The sequence below is a fragment of the Barbus barbus genome (genome assembly GCF_936440315.1).
Source record: "Barbus barbus genome assembly, chromosome: 15".
Classification (NCBI taxonomy): domain Eukaryota; kingdom Metazoa; phylum Chordata; class Actinopteri; order Cypriniformes; family Cyprinidae; genus Barbus; species Barbus barbus.
In genome coordinates this window covers 12369511-12388774 of record NC_136743.1, presented here as the reverse complement: position 1 = coordinate 12388774, position 19264 = coordinate 12369511, and the positions used below count along the sequence as shown (strand labels likewise).

At 36.7% G+C, this 19264-nt stretch overlaps 1 pseudogene across 1 annotated transcript in view; it reads right to left on the bottom strand.

The window, feature by feature from the left end:
- Positions 1-17232, bottom strand: part of LOC306880814 (translation initiation factor eIF2B subunit gamma-like) — a 43271-nt pseudogene extending 26039 nt beyond the window's left edge. Inside the window, exons 1-3 of the transcript XR_013785897.1 lie at positions 16907-17232; positions 16517-16673; positions 13519-13676 (exon numbers count right to left, since the gene is read on the bottom strand). The product of XR_013785897.1 is annotated as a translation initiation factor eIF2B subunit gamma-like (transcript). The remainder of the gene's footprint in view (positions 1-13518; positions 13677-16516; positions 16674-16906) is intronic.
- Positions 17233-19264: the final 2032 nt, after the last annotated feature.

The window sequence follows — 19264 nt, the reverse complement described above, 5'->3', positions numbered from 1 at the left end:
AAAAAAAAAAAAAAAAAAAAAAAAAAAAAATACCGAGGACAAAAAAAGTTGGCCAAATGAAGTTCTTAGCAATGCATATTACTAATCAAAAATTAAGTTTTGATATTTATTGTAGGAAATTTACAAAATATCGTTATGGAACATGATCTTTATCATTTTGAACCGTACAATGTATTTTTGGCTATTTCTACAAATATACGCATGCTACTTATGACAGGGTTTTGTGGTCAAGGGTCACATATTAAAGAAGCTAGCATTGTTCTAGGAAATGGAAGACGCATGGTACCAAGCTTGGGAACTGAAAAAGGCAAAAGTGGGACAAAATTCAACAACTGCCAGTGTTCCTGGAGCACAACTTGTGCAGAATGGTCAAATTATTATTTCACACCTCAGACAAATTACCTCAGCTTGTTAGGCTATATTTTCTATTTTAGCCCTATGTACAGACTACTTACTGGCATGCTGATCTCCTAAACTGGAGATTAAACTGTTAACATTAAATAAAACCAACAACAACCAGGTTCTCACATATTCTGAAGAAAAAGAGGTTTTCGCTCATACAAAATACTGCCACAATGCTTCAGATGACACTTTCATGTAATGTTCTCCACTTCATGTATGAAGACTCTTGACTATGGTCACAAAAACAAAATAAATATTTATAACATGACATGAGAATGATGAGAGAAAACGAGAGACCCAATCTCTCAAAAAAGCAATGTGTTCTGCCACAGTTTGCGTGAGTGTGTGTTTGAGTGAGCGCAGGCATGGAGGGTAACCCAGCAATAAATCCTGCTCTCCTTTGCCATTGTTTCTGTTTGAGTTGTCTGGTTCCCATCTGGTCTGTCCATCTCAGGCCTGTGGATAAATAAACATGGGAGCAGGAGTGGGGAACAGCCCGTTAGAGCGTGCCTGGCTCAGGGAGAGCTGCATGCCTCATTGGGGAGGCCCATGGAGAGGCCCTGCCGTGACGCTGTGCTCCGCTCCGATACAGTTCCGGTTCTCTTGTACTGGCCCTAGGGCAGAAGGCCCAGGAGCCACCGGAACACACATGCTCAAAAGATAACAGGGTGCACAGCACTGTCTGTTTAGAATGAGCTAACTGTGCTACTGAGGAAGGAGAGCAATCCCTCCCCACTGACCACTGCAAACTCAGAATGACTTCAAGCTAATGCACATATGAAACCTTACAAAATCACAGCAAAGTCAGAGCCACATACAATCCGCATTCATGTTTACATATTCTGCATTGAACTGTGTGTGTGTGTGTGGGGGGGGGTATATACACATTTTGTTTGCTTAAAAAAAAAAAAAACCTTCCACAGGATGCTCAAGATCATACATAAATTTAATAGAAAAATTACCTTTCAAAAACAGAAGAGACATTTATATTTTAGAATAACTTATTTAAATAGTTCAAAATGCAATGAATATAATAATATAATAAACATTAAATCAAATTCTAAAACCTGATGAGCCGCATTCAAAGCAATTGTGCAATAGCCGATACACACGCAGATCTCGGATCACACATCTACTTAAATGACTACTTTGCTTGCCAACCGTAAACTGTCTAGAGTTAGACTAATGAATTACATTCCTTGGCAGCAGAAATGTTTATTCTAATTATTTATATTGAGCATATCATAATACAGTTGCCAGTGTTTAATTAAAGTAATCAGACCCGAGGGGCTGTGCCTTTCAGCAATGTCTATCACAGTGGTTCTCAAGCCAGTGTTATTTTAGTATCATTGAAATACTATTTTAGTTTTATTAACATATTGTATTAGTTTTGATTTTAATTTCAGTTAGTTTTAGTAATGTGCTTTCTTTTAAAATTTTTTTTAACTTTTTTCAGTTAGTCATCTTAGTTCATCAAGTTCAACTAAATTAAAATTAAATATTGCCATGAATATGTTGAGAATATTGAGATATTAAATATGGAGAAATATTGCCATGGCCATTACCTGAAAAAAAAAAGTTAAAATAAGTTTTTGAAGGCCCCTTGATTTTCCAGATTTTCATGATAGGGACTTACAATGTCTACCTGATAAAATATTTTAATGTTTGGCATAACAAATTAAAAAATAATAATAAAATGCCCATTTGATTAAATTTACTTGACATTCGCAGAATAAAGCAATAAGCCCCATAAAGCTGTGGTTTACAGTTAATTTATAATAGCTAAGGGGCGTTGCTTGGCACAAAGGATACCTCAAATATATGGATTTTCCAACACCATGAAAATCATGGCTCTTCAAAACATGAAACTGTGTGTGTGTGGGGGGGGGGGGGGGGTGTTTGTTGAGGCTCTGGGTCCCCAGTTTAAGAGCCACTAGTCTGCCATGACTTGTTGCTTTATTTTGTAAATTATGGCCCTATGAATTCTGCAAATGCCTCTTTTCGGTGGGTGCGCATTTCATGCAAGTCTAGCAAAAGTTGAAAGCAGGAAAATAGCAAGTGTTCGGTAAGGGGAACAAACCACCTGTCCAACTGAAGCGAAGACCCATGGTGGCAAATGGGAGATTTTATTGTATACCCTAAAACGCCAAAATCTTTCTTGTTGAAAATGGAAAAGTATTTTAATTTTTACACACATTTTACAGAGTTTTCCCATTGATTGAATTAAAAGGTAGTTCACACAAAAACAAAAATTCTGTAACTGACTGGTTTTCATAACTTTTTTCTGTGTAACACAGAGATATTTTGTAGAATGTTTTTGCTCATACTACAGTTGGGCAAAAAAATATAGTCAGCCACCAATTGTGCAAATTCTCCCACTTAAAAAGATGAGGCGCCTGTAATTTACATCACAGGTACACTTCAAATACGAGAGACAGAATGGGGGGAAAGAATCCAGGAAATCACATTGTAGGATTTTTTATTAATTAATTGATAAATTCCTCGGTAAAATAAGTATTTGGTCACCTACAAACAAGCAAGATTTCTTTAAGAGGCTCCTCTGTCCTCCACTCGTTACCTGTATTAATGGCACCTGTTTGAACTCGTTATCAGTATAAATACTGGGGCTCCACGCAAGGTCTCACCCCAGGTCATTCACTAGGGGGGACCTAGTGAATGACCTGCAGAGAGCTGGGACCAAAGTAACAAAGGCTACCATCAGTAACACACTACGCCGCCAGGGACTCAAATCCTGCAGTGCCAGACGTGTCCCCCTGCTTAAGCTAATACATGTCTGGGCCCGTCTGAAGTTTGCTAGAGAGCATTTGGATGATCCAGAAGAGGATTGGGAGAATGTCATATGGTCAGATGAAACCAAAATAGAACTTTTTGGTAAAAACTCAACTCGTCGTATTTGGAGGAGAAAGAATGCTGAGTTGCATCCAAAGAACACCATACCTACTGTGAAGCATGGGGGTGGAAACATCATGCTTTGGGGCTGTTTTTCTGCAAAGGGACCAGGACGACTGATCCGTGTAAAGGAAAGAATGAATGGGGCCATGTATCGTGAGATTTTGAGTGAAAACCTCCTTCCATCTGCAAGGACATTGAAGATGAAACGTGGCTGGGTCTTTCAGCATGACAATGATCCCAAACACACCGCCCGGGCAACGAAGGAGTGGCTTCGTAAGAAGCATTTCAAGGTCCTGGAGTGGCCTAGCCAGTCTCACAGATCTCAACCCCATAGAAAATCTTTGGAGGGAGTTGAAAGTCCGTGTTGCCCAGCGACAGCCCCAAAACATCACTGCTCTAGAGGAGATCTGCATGGAGGAATGGGCCAAAATACCAGCAACAGTGTGTGAAAACCTTGTGAAGACTTACAGAAAACGTTTGACCTCTGTCATTGCCAACAAAGGGTATATAACACAGTATTGAGATGAACTTTTGTTATTGACCAAATACTTATTTTCCACCATAATTTGAAAATAAATTCTTTAAAAATCAGACAATGTGATTTCCTGGATTCTTTCCCCCCATTCTGTCTCTCATAGTTGAAGTGTACCTATGATGAAAATTACAGGCCTCTCTCATCTTTTTAAGTGGGAGAACTTGCACAATTGGTGGTTGACTAAATACTTTTTTGCCCAACTGTATATAATGAAAGTCAGAGGATCCAAAACAACAGAGAGCATTTTCAAAATGTGATCTTTTGCATGCAAAAGAATAAGACTTGATTTATTTGATGATTTATTTAACATTTCTTATTGACACTGCTGTGGTTCAAAGTAGCCAATAGACAGGCGATGTCTGGAAATGTGTACTCGAGTCCCAGAGTACATAAAAGGAACACAGAGCGAAGGCAAAGCAACCGCATAATGGCTATCATTCAAACATCCAAACATTTACCATGACTTCACAGTCAACCAAGAATGTACACTGATGAAACGTAAAAAATGCGACCAATGCCAGCCCACCCATCGTAAACCACCCAAGTAAATCGATCTGTCACTGCAGCTCTAACCACTTAACATTTCATAGCTGGGGTTTCTATTTTTGAGGGGACCCAACAAGTGGCCAAATGCCTGAGGCCTGACAACGGCAGTGCCCTCTTGGCTGCTGTGGGCGGAGGGAGTTAGGAAGGCTGGATCAGCGGCCTGCCTTAGCCACAGAGCCTCTGAAAGTCTTGAGTGGGCGATAGCTGTTGGATCATCTGAGCGCCGTTGCTGCTGACGCTGGGCCTTTCAGTAGGCCCTGGTGCTGCACTGCACTGGAGGAAAGGCACAGGGAGGTCAGGCCACCCACAGACACTTCCAGCCAGGTGAGACCACCCAAGAGCAGAGCAGCGGAAGAGACTGGAAAAAGAGGGTGGAGATAGGAGGACAGGATAAGAGGGAATAAAAAGGAAGGGAAGTAGAAATGTGGCTCACACTATTATGCTACTACAGACATGCTTACTCGCAAACAATTGGCCTGTCATGACTGCGTTAGGTTGTATTGGAAAAACAACATACATTTACTTTTCAAATTGAAGCTGAAATTTAAAAAGAATGTCCTGGATTTCCAGAGTAAAATTCAGTGGGGGTGCCAGAAACACTGCTTTCTACACAATTTTGAGAAAACTTTGGTGACAATTTCAAATTACTACTACTACTATTTTGTAGTGTGTGTATGTGTCTGAGCGTGCGTTTTAATTTCATTAAAAAATAATAATAATAATAATAATCATATTCAGAGAATTGTAATTTTTTGCAGACCTGCACAGAAGGTTCTTAATGCATGGTTTTTCCTTCTGGAGCACCAGTGAGCGTTTGAGCCTTCTGTAATTGTTGCAAATGAGTCCCTCAGTTGTCTTCAGTGTGAAAAGATTGATCTCAAAATCATACAGTCATTGTTGGAAAGGGTTCAAATACACAAAAATGCAAAGAATTGCAAAGAAAACCAAAGAATTTGTGGGATCTGAAGGATTTTTCTGAAGAACAGCAGGCAGTTTAACTGTTCAGGACAAACAAGGGACTCATGAACAACTATAAACAAAAAAGAAAAACACCGCTTTGGATCGTTCAGGTAACAACACAGTATTAAGAATCAAGTGTATGTAAACTTTTGAACGGGGTCATTTTTAATTTAATTTGATAAAATTTTTTATAAATATTATTTTCTCATGTGGACTATATGTAAACACCTTTTATGTGAAATATCTTATTCAGGTCAGTACTAAATAAACAATAACATGCATTTTGTATGATCCCTCTTATTTTGGTAAAATAATTAACATTTTGCAGATTCTGAAAGGTGTATGTAAAGTTTTGACTTCAACTGTATGTATATGTATATATGTATATATATATATATATATATATATATATATATATATATATATATATATATATATAGATAGAGAGAGAGAGAGAGAGAAAATCAATTTTGAAGTTGAGATTGAGATATTATTTCTATATAGTTGGTATGTGATATAAAAATCATCAAAAAAGCCAAAAATAAAGCAAAAAAGAAAAGAAACTGCATTCAGACTAATTTTTCCAGAGCACTTAGTGCAAACAAAGATGTATAAGTGCATTTTTCAGGAAAAATTGAGTACACAAGTTGACCGAGAACTACCTGATCCCAGTGAACTCAGAGCCTTATTACTAACAAAAGCCAGCAGAACGCTACACAACACGAAGATTATTCAGTTTCTGTACAAACATTGACTCAATGCATCAGTATGAACTCAAACACAGGTTAATGAAAGAGTTTTAAGAGTCAGGCACTCTGTCAGATGCCTCCATTATATCCACGTTGTTTGCTGAAGCAAGGGAGTAGACTATGTGTTTAGACCATACAATAAACGCGGATTTAGGGCCCCTATTGCCAGCGCTCATCTCTCAACACGTAGTGGGGCTGTTCGTGCACTGGAGGGCTCTGCAACTCAATGCTTTTAATCTCTCATTTCTCTCTAGGATTAGAAATAAACGCATCTGTGCTGTTAGCGTGCTCCAGCAAGCCCTCCTCCTCAACATTGCCTTTCCACTGCATTGATATTTCTTGTAAATTAATCTCCTGTGATAAGCGTTGGCACATGTTCAAGACATCCCTCTCTTAGAGATTTTACACATTCATAAGTGTTGTGTGCAAAGGTATGATACACATGAACAAATGCACTAATGCAGGGCTGTCCTGGAGGGCCGATGTCCTGCAGAGTTTAGCTCCAACCCTAATTAAACACACCTGAAGCAGCTAATCAAGCTCTTACTAGGCATACTAGAAACTTCCATGCAGGTGTGCTGAGGCAAGTTGGAGCTAAACTCTGCAGGACACCGGCCCTCCAGGAGAGTTTGGACAGCCCGGCACTAATGCATCTGATAGACAAAATATTTTGACCTTTCTGAAAGAAACTAATTAATCTTTTCACAGCTGCTTTAATCCAAAGTGAATTCAGTGTAAACTGGGATAAAATAGTCTAAGGCCACTAGTGGGGGGAAATATGTATATATATATAAACAGTCTTGGCCAAAAATATCGGCACCCTTGGTAAATATGATCAAAGGCAGCTGTGAAAATTGATCTGCATTGTTGATCCTTTTGATCTTTTATTAAAAAAAAAAAAAAAAATGAAAGAATTGTTTTTCGCCAATACACATTGGCCACAATTAACAGCACCCTTTTATTCAATACTTTTTGAAACCTCTATTTGCCAGTTTAACAGCTCAAAATGTTCTCCTATAATGCCTGATGAGGTTAGAAAACACCTGACAAGAGATCAGAGACCATTCCTTCATCCAGAATCACTCCAGACCCTTCAGATTCCAGCTCCATGTTGGCGCTTCTTCTCTTCAGGTCACCTCACTCATTTTCTACAGGGTTCAGGTCAGAGGACTGGAATGGCCATAGCAGAAGCTTGGTTTTGTGCTCAGTGACCCATTTTTGTGTTGTTTTTGAGGTTTGTGTTTGGATTATTGTATGGTTGGAAAATCCAAGCATGTCCCATTAATAAGTTTTCTAACAGAGTCAGTCACTTATTGATTTTTTTATTTGTTGGTATTTGATAGAATCCATGATGCCATGTGTCTAAACAAGATGTCCAGGACCTCCAGCAGAAATAAAGGCCCACATCATCAAAAATACAGCAGTATATTTCATTGTACACATGGGGTACTTTTTATCCCCGTGTTCACCAAACCCATCTTGAGTGTTTGCTGCTAAAAAAGCTATTTTTTTTAGTTTCATCTGACCATAGAAGCCAGTCCCATTTGAAGGTCCAGTCGTGTCTGATAACTGAATATACTGGAGATTGTTTTTGGATGAGTGAGGAGAATTTTTCTTGAAACCCTCCCAAACAACATGTGGTGATGTAGGTGCTGTTTGACAATTTTTTTAAAGGTTTTCTGACCCTGAGACTCAACCACTTTCTGCAATTCTCCAGCTGTGGTCCTTGGAGAGTCTTTAGCCACTCAAACTCTACTTCTCAACGTACATTAAGACGATATAGACACACGTCCTCTTCCAGGCAGTTTCATAACATTTTATGTTGATTGGAAATTTTTAATTATTGCTCTGATGGTGGAAATGGGAATTTTCACTGCTCTAGCTCTTTTCTTAAAGCCACTTCATTAATTTGTGAAGCTCAATTATCTTTTGCTGCACATCAGAAATATATTATTTGTTTTTTCTCATTGTGATGGATGATTAAGGGAATTTGGGCTTTGTTTTCCCTCCCATTTATATTTCTGTGAAACAGGAAGCCATGGCTGGATAATTTAATGTTCATAATCACCCTGGAGTGCTCAAAATTGTGAAGATGAATGGGAATATACTTCAGAGATATTTTACTCATAAGAATTTCTAGGTGTGCCAATAATTGTGTCCAACGTGTATTTGAGAAAAACATGTATTTCATAATGATATTTCCCCCCATTTTAAATTCGTATCCAGTGAAAGGTTAGATTTTTGTGAATTTTGTATATAAAAGATCAAAAGGATTAACAATGCAGATTAATTTGATTTGCTCCGCCTTCTTTGAATTACCAAGGGTGCCGATATTTTTGCCCATGACTATGCATGCATGCATACATACATATACACACATATATATATATATATATATATATATATATATATATATATATATATATATATATATATATATATATATATATATATATATATATATATATATATATATATATATATATATATATATATATATATACACACACACACCCCTAAAGGATCATTAGGAAAACCTGTTCAATTTCTCATTAATGCAATTATCTAATCAACCAATCACATGGCAGTTGCTTCAATGCATTTAGGGGTGTGGTCCTGGTCAAGATTCTGATGGTCAAGTCTCCTGAACTCCAAACTGAATGTCAGAATGGGAAAGAAAGGTGATTTAAGCAATTTTGAGCGTGGCATGGTTGTTGGTGCCAGACGGGCCGGTCTGAGTATTTCACAATCTGCTCAGTTACTGGGATTTTCACGCACAACCATTTCTAGGGTTTACAAAGAATGGTGTGATAAGGGAAAAACATCCAGTATGCGGCAGTCCTGTGGGCGAAAATGCCTTGTTGATGCTAGAGGTCAGAGGAGAATGGGCCGACTGATTCAAGCTGATAGAAGAGCAACTTTGACTGAAATAACCACTCGTTACAACCGAGGTATGCAGCAAAGCATTTGTGAAGCCACAACACGCACAACCTTGAGGCGGATGGGCTACAACAGCAGAAGACCCCACCGGGTACCACTCATCTCCACTACAAATAGGAAAAAGAGGCTACAATTTGCACGAGCTCACCAAAATTGGACGGTTGAAGACTGGAAAAATGTTGCCTGGTCTGATGAGTCTCGATTTCTGTTGAGACATTCAGATGGTAGTGTCAGAATTTGGCGTAAACAGAATGAGAACACGGATCCATCATGCCTTGTTACCACTGTGCAGGCTGGTGGTGGTGGTGTAATGGTGTGGGGGATGTTTTCTTGGCACACTTTAGGCCTCTTAGTGCCAATTGGGCATCGTTTAAATGCCACGGCCTACCTGAGCATTGTTTCTGACCATGTCCATCCCTTTATAACCACCATGTACCCATCCTCTGATGGCTACTTCCAGCAGGATAATGCACCATGTCACAAAGCTCGAATTATTTCAAATTGGTTTCTTCAACATGACAATGAGTTCACTGTACTAAAATGGCCCCCACAGTCACCAGATCTCAACCCAACAGAGCATCTTTGGGATGTGGTGGAACGGGAGCTTCGTGCCCTGGATGTGCATCCCACAAATCTCCATCAACTGCAAGATGCTATCCTATCAATATGGGCCAACATTTCTAAAGAATGCTTTCAGCACCTTGTTGAATCAATGCCACGTAGAATTAAGGCAGTTCTGAAGGCGAAAGGGGGTCAAACACAGTATTAGTATGGTGTTCCTAATAATCCTTTAGGTGAGTGTGTGTGTGTATATATATATATATATATATATATATATATATATAGAATTATATTATCAGCATGAAAATTCGGGTCAGAATTTGTTTTGAAAAACAATACACAATTACATTACAAATTCTCAAAAGAATTTTGAATTGCATTCAAAAAAATCTCAGGATAGCCCAGGATTTCTTGGGTCAAATTCTGTAGTTGTGCCAGAAAAATTATCAGTCTAAAAATCAGGCTTTCTAGACATTTTATTGAAGGAAACATTCGGGATAATTGTAAATAAACTACTATTTTTTATTTTATTTTATTATTTTTAGAGATGCACCGGTGACCGGCCAGTCAGTCTCACGTCCTGCCGATTCCGAGCCGATCCTTTTATTGCCAGCGGCTCAGGCAATGACGTCACAGCCACACGCACACTTACAGTCGTGTGTAAACACGTTGTTTCGCGTGAGAATGTTTCTAATTTTAATTGCATTCAGTGTAAACGGCGAGTGATAATGTATTTATGTCGTGCCAGATTTTCAATATATTATTTAGTTAAGCAACATTATACGGTCATGATGTTTCCCCGAATATCAATATCAACACGATTGCAACGTGACACTGATTTTATACAATAGTATTTAAATAAACAAGAAGTTAAAATTAAGTGACTTAGATTTTAGACAAAATATTGACAGTTTTTGCTCAGTTTTGCTGACGAAAATAGTTCAGATCCAAGCCACAGCAGAACTTTTGTGTGTCTCAGAGCAACACAGCGATGTTTCGTTACTGAATGAATCCACGTTTTTGAATGAATCGAGTGAGTCAATGATTCAGTGGCCCATTCATAAGGACAGTCACTTGCCTCGTTTCTGAATGAATCAGCTGTTTGAATGAATCAGTTGAATGAATGAAAAAATGACTCGCTCATTAAAACAGACACTTGCCGCCACCTACTGGTGGTTTAGTCATATTTAAAAGTATCATTGCATTTTTTCAACATTTATTTGTATGTTTAAAAAAATTATAATAATCTTATAAAATGTATGCATTTGAAATTTTGCAGTGTAAATGCATTTATGGCACTTCAGCTTCATCAAACTGTCTGTGTAAATGCATCTAATGCCACTTCAGATGCAGTTTCCTCGCAGTGGAAAGAAAGTTTTTAATACTAATTTCATTTGAATAGTAACAACTCTACAGTTTCTTTTTATGCTAACTGAATTAATTGAAACAAAGTAAGAATTTGACGCGAATAATGACATTTAATAAGGTTAGGGGGAAAAAAATATGACCATTTATAAACAGTGGGAAATGACATCTGTTTTGTTACATACAGCAATTCATTTTACGTTAGCCATTTCTTCGTCTTTCCAGTCACAGAGCACTTTATTTTGAGAGTTGTTTAAGTGAGAGAAAATCTGTAATTTAGTTCAGATTGGGAGAATTGTAATGTTTAACTTCTTTTATTATATTAATTGAAATTTGCATAGATTTTCTTTTTGTATATGCTGTCAATTATAGTTCTTAGAAAGAAAATCTGTATCGGCAGGTCACACTTCCAAAAAAAAATAAAAACAAAAATCGGAATCGGCCAAGAAAATTGCAATCGGTGCATCTCTGTATGTATGTACTGTACATGTGGAAGAATTGACAATAAAGCTGACTTGACTTGACCTCTAATTATTTTATTTATTTATTTAATTAAAAAGTTAAAATGATATCACTCCCCAACAGCCCAAAATGTATTCTTCTATTTAGCATCAATGCTTCTTTGTCCAAAACGTTTCAATGTTTTTTTGTTTGTTTTTTCCTAGATATGTCAGATTTTCAATGTGGTTTCAGACATTTTCTTTTCCCACTTTACTTATTAAACAGTCATGTCTTGCTCAAGGATACAAAGCTGAAAGCTCATGGATTATTGGGATTTGAACCTACAACCTTTTGGTTACTAGCCCAGATCTTTACCCACTTAATTACACCACACCCAAGGAACAGAAAAATACTGTTACCTTAAATCCAACTGTGACCCTAAAAGCCCACCAGGATGTTTTCTTACCGCCCAATTCCATCTACACAACTCTTACACATGTCCTGCAGGCCCATGAGCGCCAGCAAGGGTTGAGGAAGGGTTCTGACATCATATGTTTGTAGAGTTAGCCGTCTCTGGCCGCTGGGCTTTCAATAGGTGAAATGAGGCACTCTGGAGTTGGACCCATCTGCGTGGGGCTGCGCGGATCAAAGATCCCCCTGTGGCACACAGGATCTGCCCCTCACATCATTCCACTGACCCCAGGCCAGCTCACATGGGAGACAGGTGAGGCTGTGTACGCCTGCCAGGCTTTTACACGCTTCTGGGCACACGCTCATGCTTACATAGACGTGCATGCTCATGCTGTTGTTATGTTTCCTCTATTTAGTCACCATGCTATGGTTAACTCCCATAGCACAATGATTTACAGTGACGAAAATTCATCACATCATTGTGTTGCTAACTCTTTTATGACCCTCCAGCACTGAGCACTCCTTACATGTCAAATCAGTTGCTACGTCATTACTGGCTACAAAACAGACCACAAATATTATTTAGGCAGTTTTATGAAACTGAAATACTGAAATCCATCATTAGATAATATCTTCATCACATTCAAAATCATTCCATGGCATTTTTGTGCTAAAAAAGCTGAAATAAGGTATAAATTGTGATTACAACAAAGCACAAATTAGCCTTCCAGAACTTTAACACTCGCTGTTCTGGGATGGTAGAATAATCTTTCAAAATCTCTGAACAGCCATCAAAATCTACAATTGACTTTTTTTCTTTTTGCCAAAAAACTTCAACATCCACAATGCACTTTTGATTCTGGTGCCATCAGTCTGTTGAGCCGACTGTCCATGAGTGGGAATACAAAAATATGGAAGTTTTCTCTGACTCTGTATTGTTAAAAAAATATATATAAACTGAGATATATGGGTGCACGGAGAAAGAGTATACATTGTTAATTTACATATACTACAGAACTTGGTTGAAAATTGACAAAACTTATCCTTTAAATGTGGTTTCTCCTAAAACAAAAATAAAAAATGTTTCATTGTTGCACCTACATGTCTGCATTAGCCTCACAGTGTCCATGATTTTGCCAAGAAAAGCATTTTCCTGGATCAACATCTTGGTCATTCCTACCAACCAATCAGATTAAAGTATGGGGCTTTAATATAATTTCCCTCTCATTATAGGCAGTTTATGGTTAGGGTAGTGGTAAAGGATATTTTCTTTGAGAGGAATGCTGTTTCAGGACCAACAAAAGATTTTGATCCTATTACTTAGCTAAATCAATCACAATTCTGGAACTTTGCATTGAAGCACTTCTCAAGTTATTGTACTGCTACTAATGTATAAGCATTTTAAGTATTAGAGGCACAAATCTCATGCTTTTTGTTGTGACAACAATTGGATATGTAAATATTCTATTTCATAATATTATTAATATAAAAAGCATGAAATCAGCTAGTTTTAAACATCAAATTTGCATCTCCTCCCTCCCCCATTAAAAATAATAAGAGGTCTTAGCCTTCTTGTCCATCCAAATATTAACAATTCTGGCCCTTTTTGGCATCCTGGTTTTTGGAAAGTGCCAAATGTCAATGAAAGAAATGTTACAACTCAGTGTTATCCTATGATATTGACACTTGACGCACCTTGATCTTTTGCTGTATGTGTCGAAGGGCATCTGCGGTGCCCATGTCAGCTTCCTCCTGAATACATACAACATCCAACCTCATCTTCACATCCGTCTTCAGGCGCTGATCGGTGCTCAGGGCCTTCTGAACCTCTTTAGTGGTTATGACAATCACCTCTGGAAAAAGAATGTAATGATAACACTCAGATGAATCAAAGATTTAGCCAAAAGCAAAATACCTTGTGCTAACAAAGGCAGCATTTATTTGATCAAAAAGATTATTACAATTTAAAAGAAGTGTTTTCAATTTTAATATTTTTTTTAAATGTTATTTATGCCTGTGATGGCAAAGCTGAATTCTTAGCAGTCATTGAGAAAACATTTCTTGTGGAAACTGCGATACATTTTTTTTCAGGATTCTTTAATAGAAAGTAAATAGAGAGGATTATTATTTGAAAAAGAAATTGTGACATTATAAATGTCTTTACTTGACACTTTTAATACATTTTACGCATCCCTGCTGAATAAAATCATATTGCCCCAAAATTTTGAATGGTAATTTATAAAATCATGCAAGTGATAGGAGTTTAGATAGGATTTTTGTTTCACTAATCCATTGGTTAAGCACAGCACACACTTAACCTGTGATACCTCAGACATGTAAAAAATATATTAAGCACCTTCAATTGAGTCTTTGTGAACTATTTGTCATATGCCCAATGAGAGAAACTTTCAGCCAACTGGAAGAAGTTTGGCCCAGAATTCTGCTTTACTGCGTAAATATTTTCTAACGAAGCAGCTTTCTTACCATAGTTTGTGCTAAGACTTGTAAAAGCTAATTGCAGGGTCTTGCTGGCTGGCACTCTGGCTGTTAACAGGACAGACTGTGCCACACATAAAGGTGCATACTGTACTGCTGGGCAGGCAAACAAACTCCACACCAGCTGAATCGCATGGATAGTCAATACAGCTAGGTGTGAACAATAAACATTTAATTATCATGAAGGCATTAAATACAAATACTCAAAAACGTGCACGTCCCCTACTGGCTCTCAAATGTGGTCAAGCAATGAAGTGAACACAGGTCTCCAAGTTAACTGTTTGGATTTATATTAAAAAAAAAATTAAGGAAAGGATGGGGTTTTCCTTTATCTTTAGCATGAAAATTCTATAAATAAAAAATATATGTAGCCAAGGATTAGGACTGACATGTAAAATGAAGCGGTTATCAATGTAATAATTCAAACATAAAATATAAATAAATCAGTTTTTAAATGTACTAAGACATTTAAAATGGTAGATTTTCATTTGTGTTTGAAAATGCAGATTAAAAAAATGATAAAATAGTCTATTCATTTGAGCATTTAAACTTATTTATTTCCATTTTTACGTTAGAATAAAATTAATAAAACTTAATTATTAAAAATTAACTTACCTTATTTCTTACTAGCACTAGTCAATTGCATATTGCTCCATGCTATGCTGGCCCAAAACAGTTTTAAGGGTAGGCCTGCTGAAGGTCTCCTAATTCTAAGCTATGTGGAGGAAAGCTGGCCTAAAACCTAAGGCACACTGCCATTTATCCTCAAGTACTAGACTGCAGTTGATTTATTACAGAGTTGAAATGATCCGACATTAGTTGTCTGGGGTGCATTTAACTCTATATAATTTTACCTTGGCTTTATTACAATTTGTATACCAGTCTAGTCTGTCAACTAGGCAATACATCCACCTCTACAATTTGGTTGTATAAATAAATAAAGGTATAAATTAAGGACACTTAGTCATCCCTCATCTTTATTTATACCAATGATGTTCAGCCATATAAAGCATAATACGCTATCAAAATATGAAAACAGCAAAATCTAGTTGGTTTTATCCAGCTCCTGTTCCCTGAAAAAAAAAAAGAGTCTTGACACTAAAAACAAGAAGCAACATAAGTGCGGGAGGCTTTAACATGGAAATCATGGCCTTAGAGTACGTCAATTGTAAAAACGGCTCTACCTTTCCTATTTAGGAAATAAGGACTTTATTAGTTCAATTTAAGCAGCCTGCGCAAATTATTACCACCTGCAGCTTAAATGTGTTGTAAGCAATTTCAGCTGTTTTGTTAACTTCCACCACACACACCCACTCTCCAAAATCCACCCCCAAAGACATGCCATCCAAACCCATGCAAAGTGATTCACAGACAGAGAGTTTCTGATCGGCTATAAAAGCATGAGTCTGGCCTCAACTGCTCTGCCAGAGAGAAAGGTTTCTCGGGACACCTATTTCAGTGATTTCTGTCTAACGGTTACTGCATCAATTCTTTTCCTCATCATCTTGATTTAACTATGGTAAGCATGGAAGCATACATGTATAAGAAGCAGGCAATTCTTTAACGATATTCCAAAAAAAAAAGTGTTTAATTTTCATTAATTAAAAAATTAAATGAAGGATTTTATGCTGGAAAAAAACGGAACACAGAATTTTAGTATCATTAAGATACTATTATAGTTTTAATTAATATTTTGAATCAGTTCATTTTCATTTTAGTTCAAGTTTTCGTAATTGTGGTGTGAATTTGTGTCATTTGTTGTTATATTTACATGTTTTTTTATTAATCTATAAATATTTCTATTTTATTCCTGGTTTATTTTCTATGCTTTATTATAAGCACCGTGTAATAGACAGAACACTTCAAAAACTGAACTAGCAGATATGTATGCCATTGAATTGCATTTTTATTTAATTAAACCATTTTTTGTCCTCTAAACAGGGAAAGCCAATTTCAACTCCCCTTTGGCACTCAGCACATACAAAAAAAGAAAGAAACAAAAAAGACCAAAACACTGAGCAACATTAGGAACTGCCATCAAACAAACTTCGTAATAAATAAAAAATAGAAATTAAATAAGTCTACCCATATATCAGAATATACTAACACTAAACATCTGAAAACAAAAACACTTTTCTCATGGGACAAAATGTCGCTTTTAATGAACCTTTTTTTCTGATATGACAAGTATGTTTACCTTCAAAGCCCACTCTCTCCAGCAGGTTGAGGGGGTACCAGATGAGGGGTCTGTTGCCTACAGGTAGCAGAGGTTTGGGGGTGTTATAGGTGAGATCCATCATCCTGGAGCCTCCACCTGCTGCCATCAGCACCGCCTGCAGCTCCATCCCTAACACCTGCAGGACAAAACAAACACCACATTCAGTCCAACTACAACAGCTCTCACGACAAAACATCGTGCTAGACTGACAGACAGAACCTTATGTCGAATACTCCTTGATTCATCATGCTTTTCAAAACATTACTCCAGGCAGGACCCTTATTTCATCATCTAACGTTACTCAACGTCCACAAACTATTATTTATTAACGTCTAAACAAATTTAGAAACACACAAACACTCGGCTTACCTGTATTGCTAGTCCAAATGTTTATGATTTGTGAAGTATTGAGTCCGTGCACGTGAATATCTACAACACCGTAGCAGACGCTCATGTGAATCAGTCTGACACTACACTCGCTATCTTCAAACACTTACTGCTAAAACTAAGAGAATCTACTTAAACACAAAGAATACTAATAACTAAAAATCTTCTTCTTCTTCTTTGGTGTTTATTGGCGGTTGGCAACCTCAGAATATTTTATCAGATATTTCGAGATAATGACATAAAACCGCTACTTGTAAATGGGTTGTACAGAAATCATGACCAGTAACTTTGGTTCCGCACAGAAAATCAGTTCCCCCCCTATTTGACGCAGAACGAGAACGCGTCACTTCATTTTTTCTTTTATTTATTTATTTTAATTATATACATATACTATACATTATAAATGTTTTTTTTATTATTATTATTGTACAGCCTACAACAGAAACCGCATTAGTTTTTTTGTAGCTAAATGTAAAAGCAAAAAGGCGTCAAGAGGAAAATATTTTTGTAACATATGATAAACATGATAACATACTGATAGATAAATCAACCATCTTTAACACATCTGTTTGAGTTCATGCATTGACAGTTTTTTAGGCTATTCTTTCATTATCGCATTTTATTGTTTATGTTTTATTTACTTTTTCTTTGTTTTTGTTTTTTGTTTGTTTGTTTTAATGTGCATATCAGAGGAGTTTGAGAAGGGGTTGTAAAATGTTTCTAAGTTTATAGAAATATGAATATGACATGTTAAGTAGTCTATTTAAAAATATGGTTATAACAATACAAAAGCCTATAATTTTACACTTAATGAAATGTATAAGGTAGAGTGAGGGGAAACGCCCCCCTTTAAGTTTTTTTTCAGTGAAACAAAAGTTAAATGTGTTCAGAAAAGTTATCATAGTTTTAGTGACAATTACATAAATTATAAACCAAGTATGAAAAATGTCCAGAGTTTTCATGTCATTAGATTTTTTTTTTTTTTATTAAATTTGTGCCAAGGGGGAGTTTTACCCCGCCTATGGGGCAAAATGCCCCCCAGTCTGACAAAGCTATTTGCTTTAAACATTTACAGCAAAATCAGAGTACATATATATATATATATATATATATATATATATATATATATATATATATATATATATATATATATATATATATATATATATACAGCATAATCATGAATTACAAAATGTAAAAAAAAAAAAAAAGTTAGCTGATGATAACTGGTAATTATTAAATATAAAGTCCAAATATTTTTATTCAACCAACTAGTTAGAATTAATTTGATGGAAAAACAAAGGATTTGCTGTTCAGAACAGAGTAGCTACAGTAATTGACCATTGCCCCCTGGGGGCGTTCTCTCGGGTACATCACCAGTGTGAGCTTCATGGTGAAAACTTCTACATCACTCTTATCAAACTAGTCCATAGTTACAATAAAAATTCCTCTTGACTTTATCTTGTGGTTATTTTGGCAGAACAGTAGGAGAGGCATTTCCCCCCACTCTACCCTATTTAATATAGCTTACGTTAGATTGCTCAATTCATTTTTCAGTTTCATAGCATCCAACATCTCTTAAAAAATATAATACCTATAATAAATTGCTGTAATATGGTATTACTCACCACTGTCATCAAGAAATTGACACAAACTGACAGAAAATATGGAATGTTTCTCAAAGTGATTGAATGTCCAATATTAATATATTATGGTTTTAGATCAGCAGCAACTGTAGCTAGTAAATTTTGGCAGAATAGTGTAACAATTTTGTAATAGATGTTTCCTTCCCACGTCAACAATTCTCCCTTTTTCTAGAGTTCACTTGGAACCTAAGTGTATTAAGAATACGTCCAGTTTCACAGTCAAAATTTAAAGTTTTCTCTCAAGCCCAGTTCCTTCCACTCATATCCCCTCAGTCAACAGGCATGGCCCAAACCCCAATTCACAGACCTCCGATGTAACAGCAAATTGAACTCTGGGAATGTGGCTTAGCTTTGTTTTCTCTGGACAGGAGATGAGCTTCATTGGTCGCTGCCTGCAGAAGAAACATTGGACTAACAGGGCAGGCTGCCTCCATTAGAAAAAAAGCAAAAAGAAAAGTTAAAGCAAAGGAAATATTGATGTTAAAGCTCGAACTGTTTGTGTGTTGAATTCACACCTTTGCTATGTTTTCTAACACCAACTGTGATTCACACTCTCTAAACGCTTTGGCCACCTTATCTTTTCTTCTTTAGTAAAGTGAAACAACATTTTTAAAGGATTACCTGAGAAATCTCATATGAATTACATGACCCAAGTTTAACATCGGGTGTACTGCCTGAACGGACCGCTGCAATT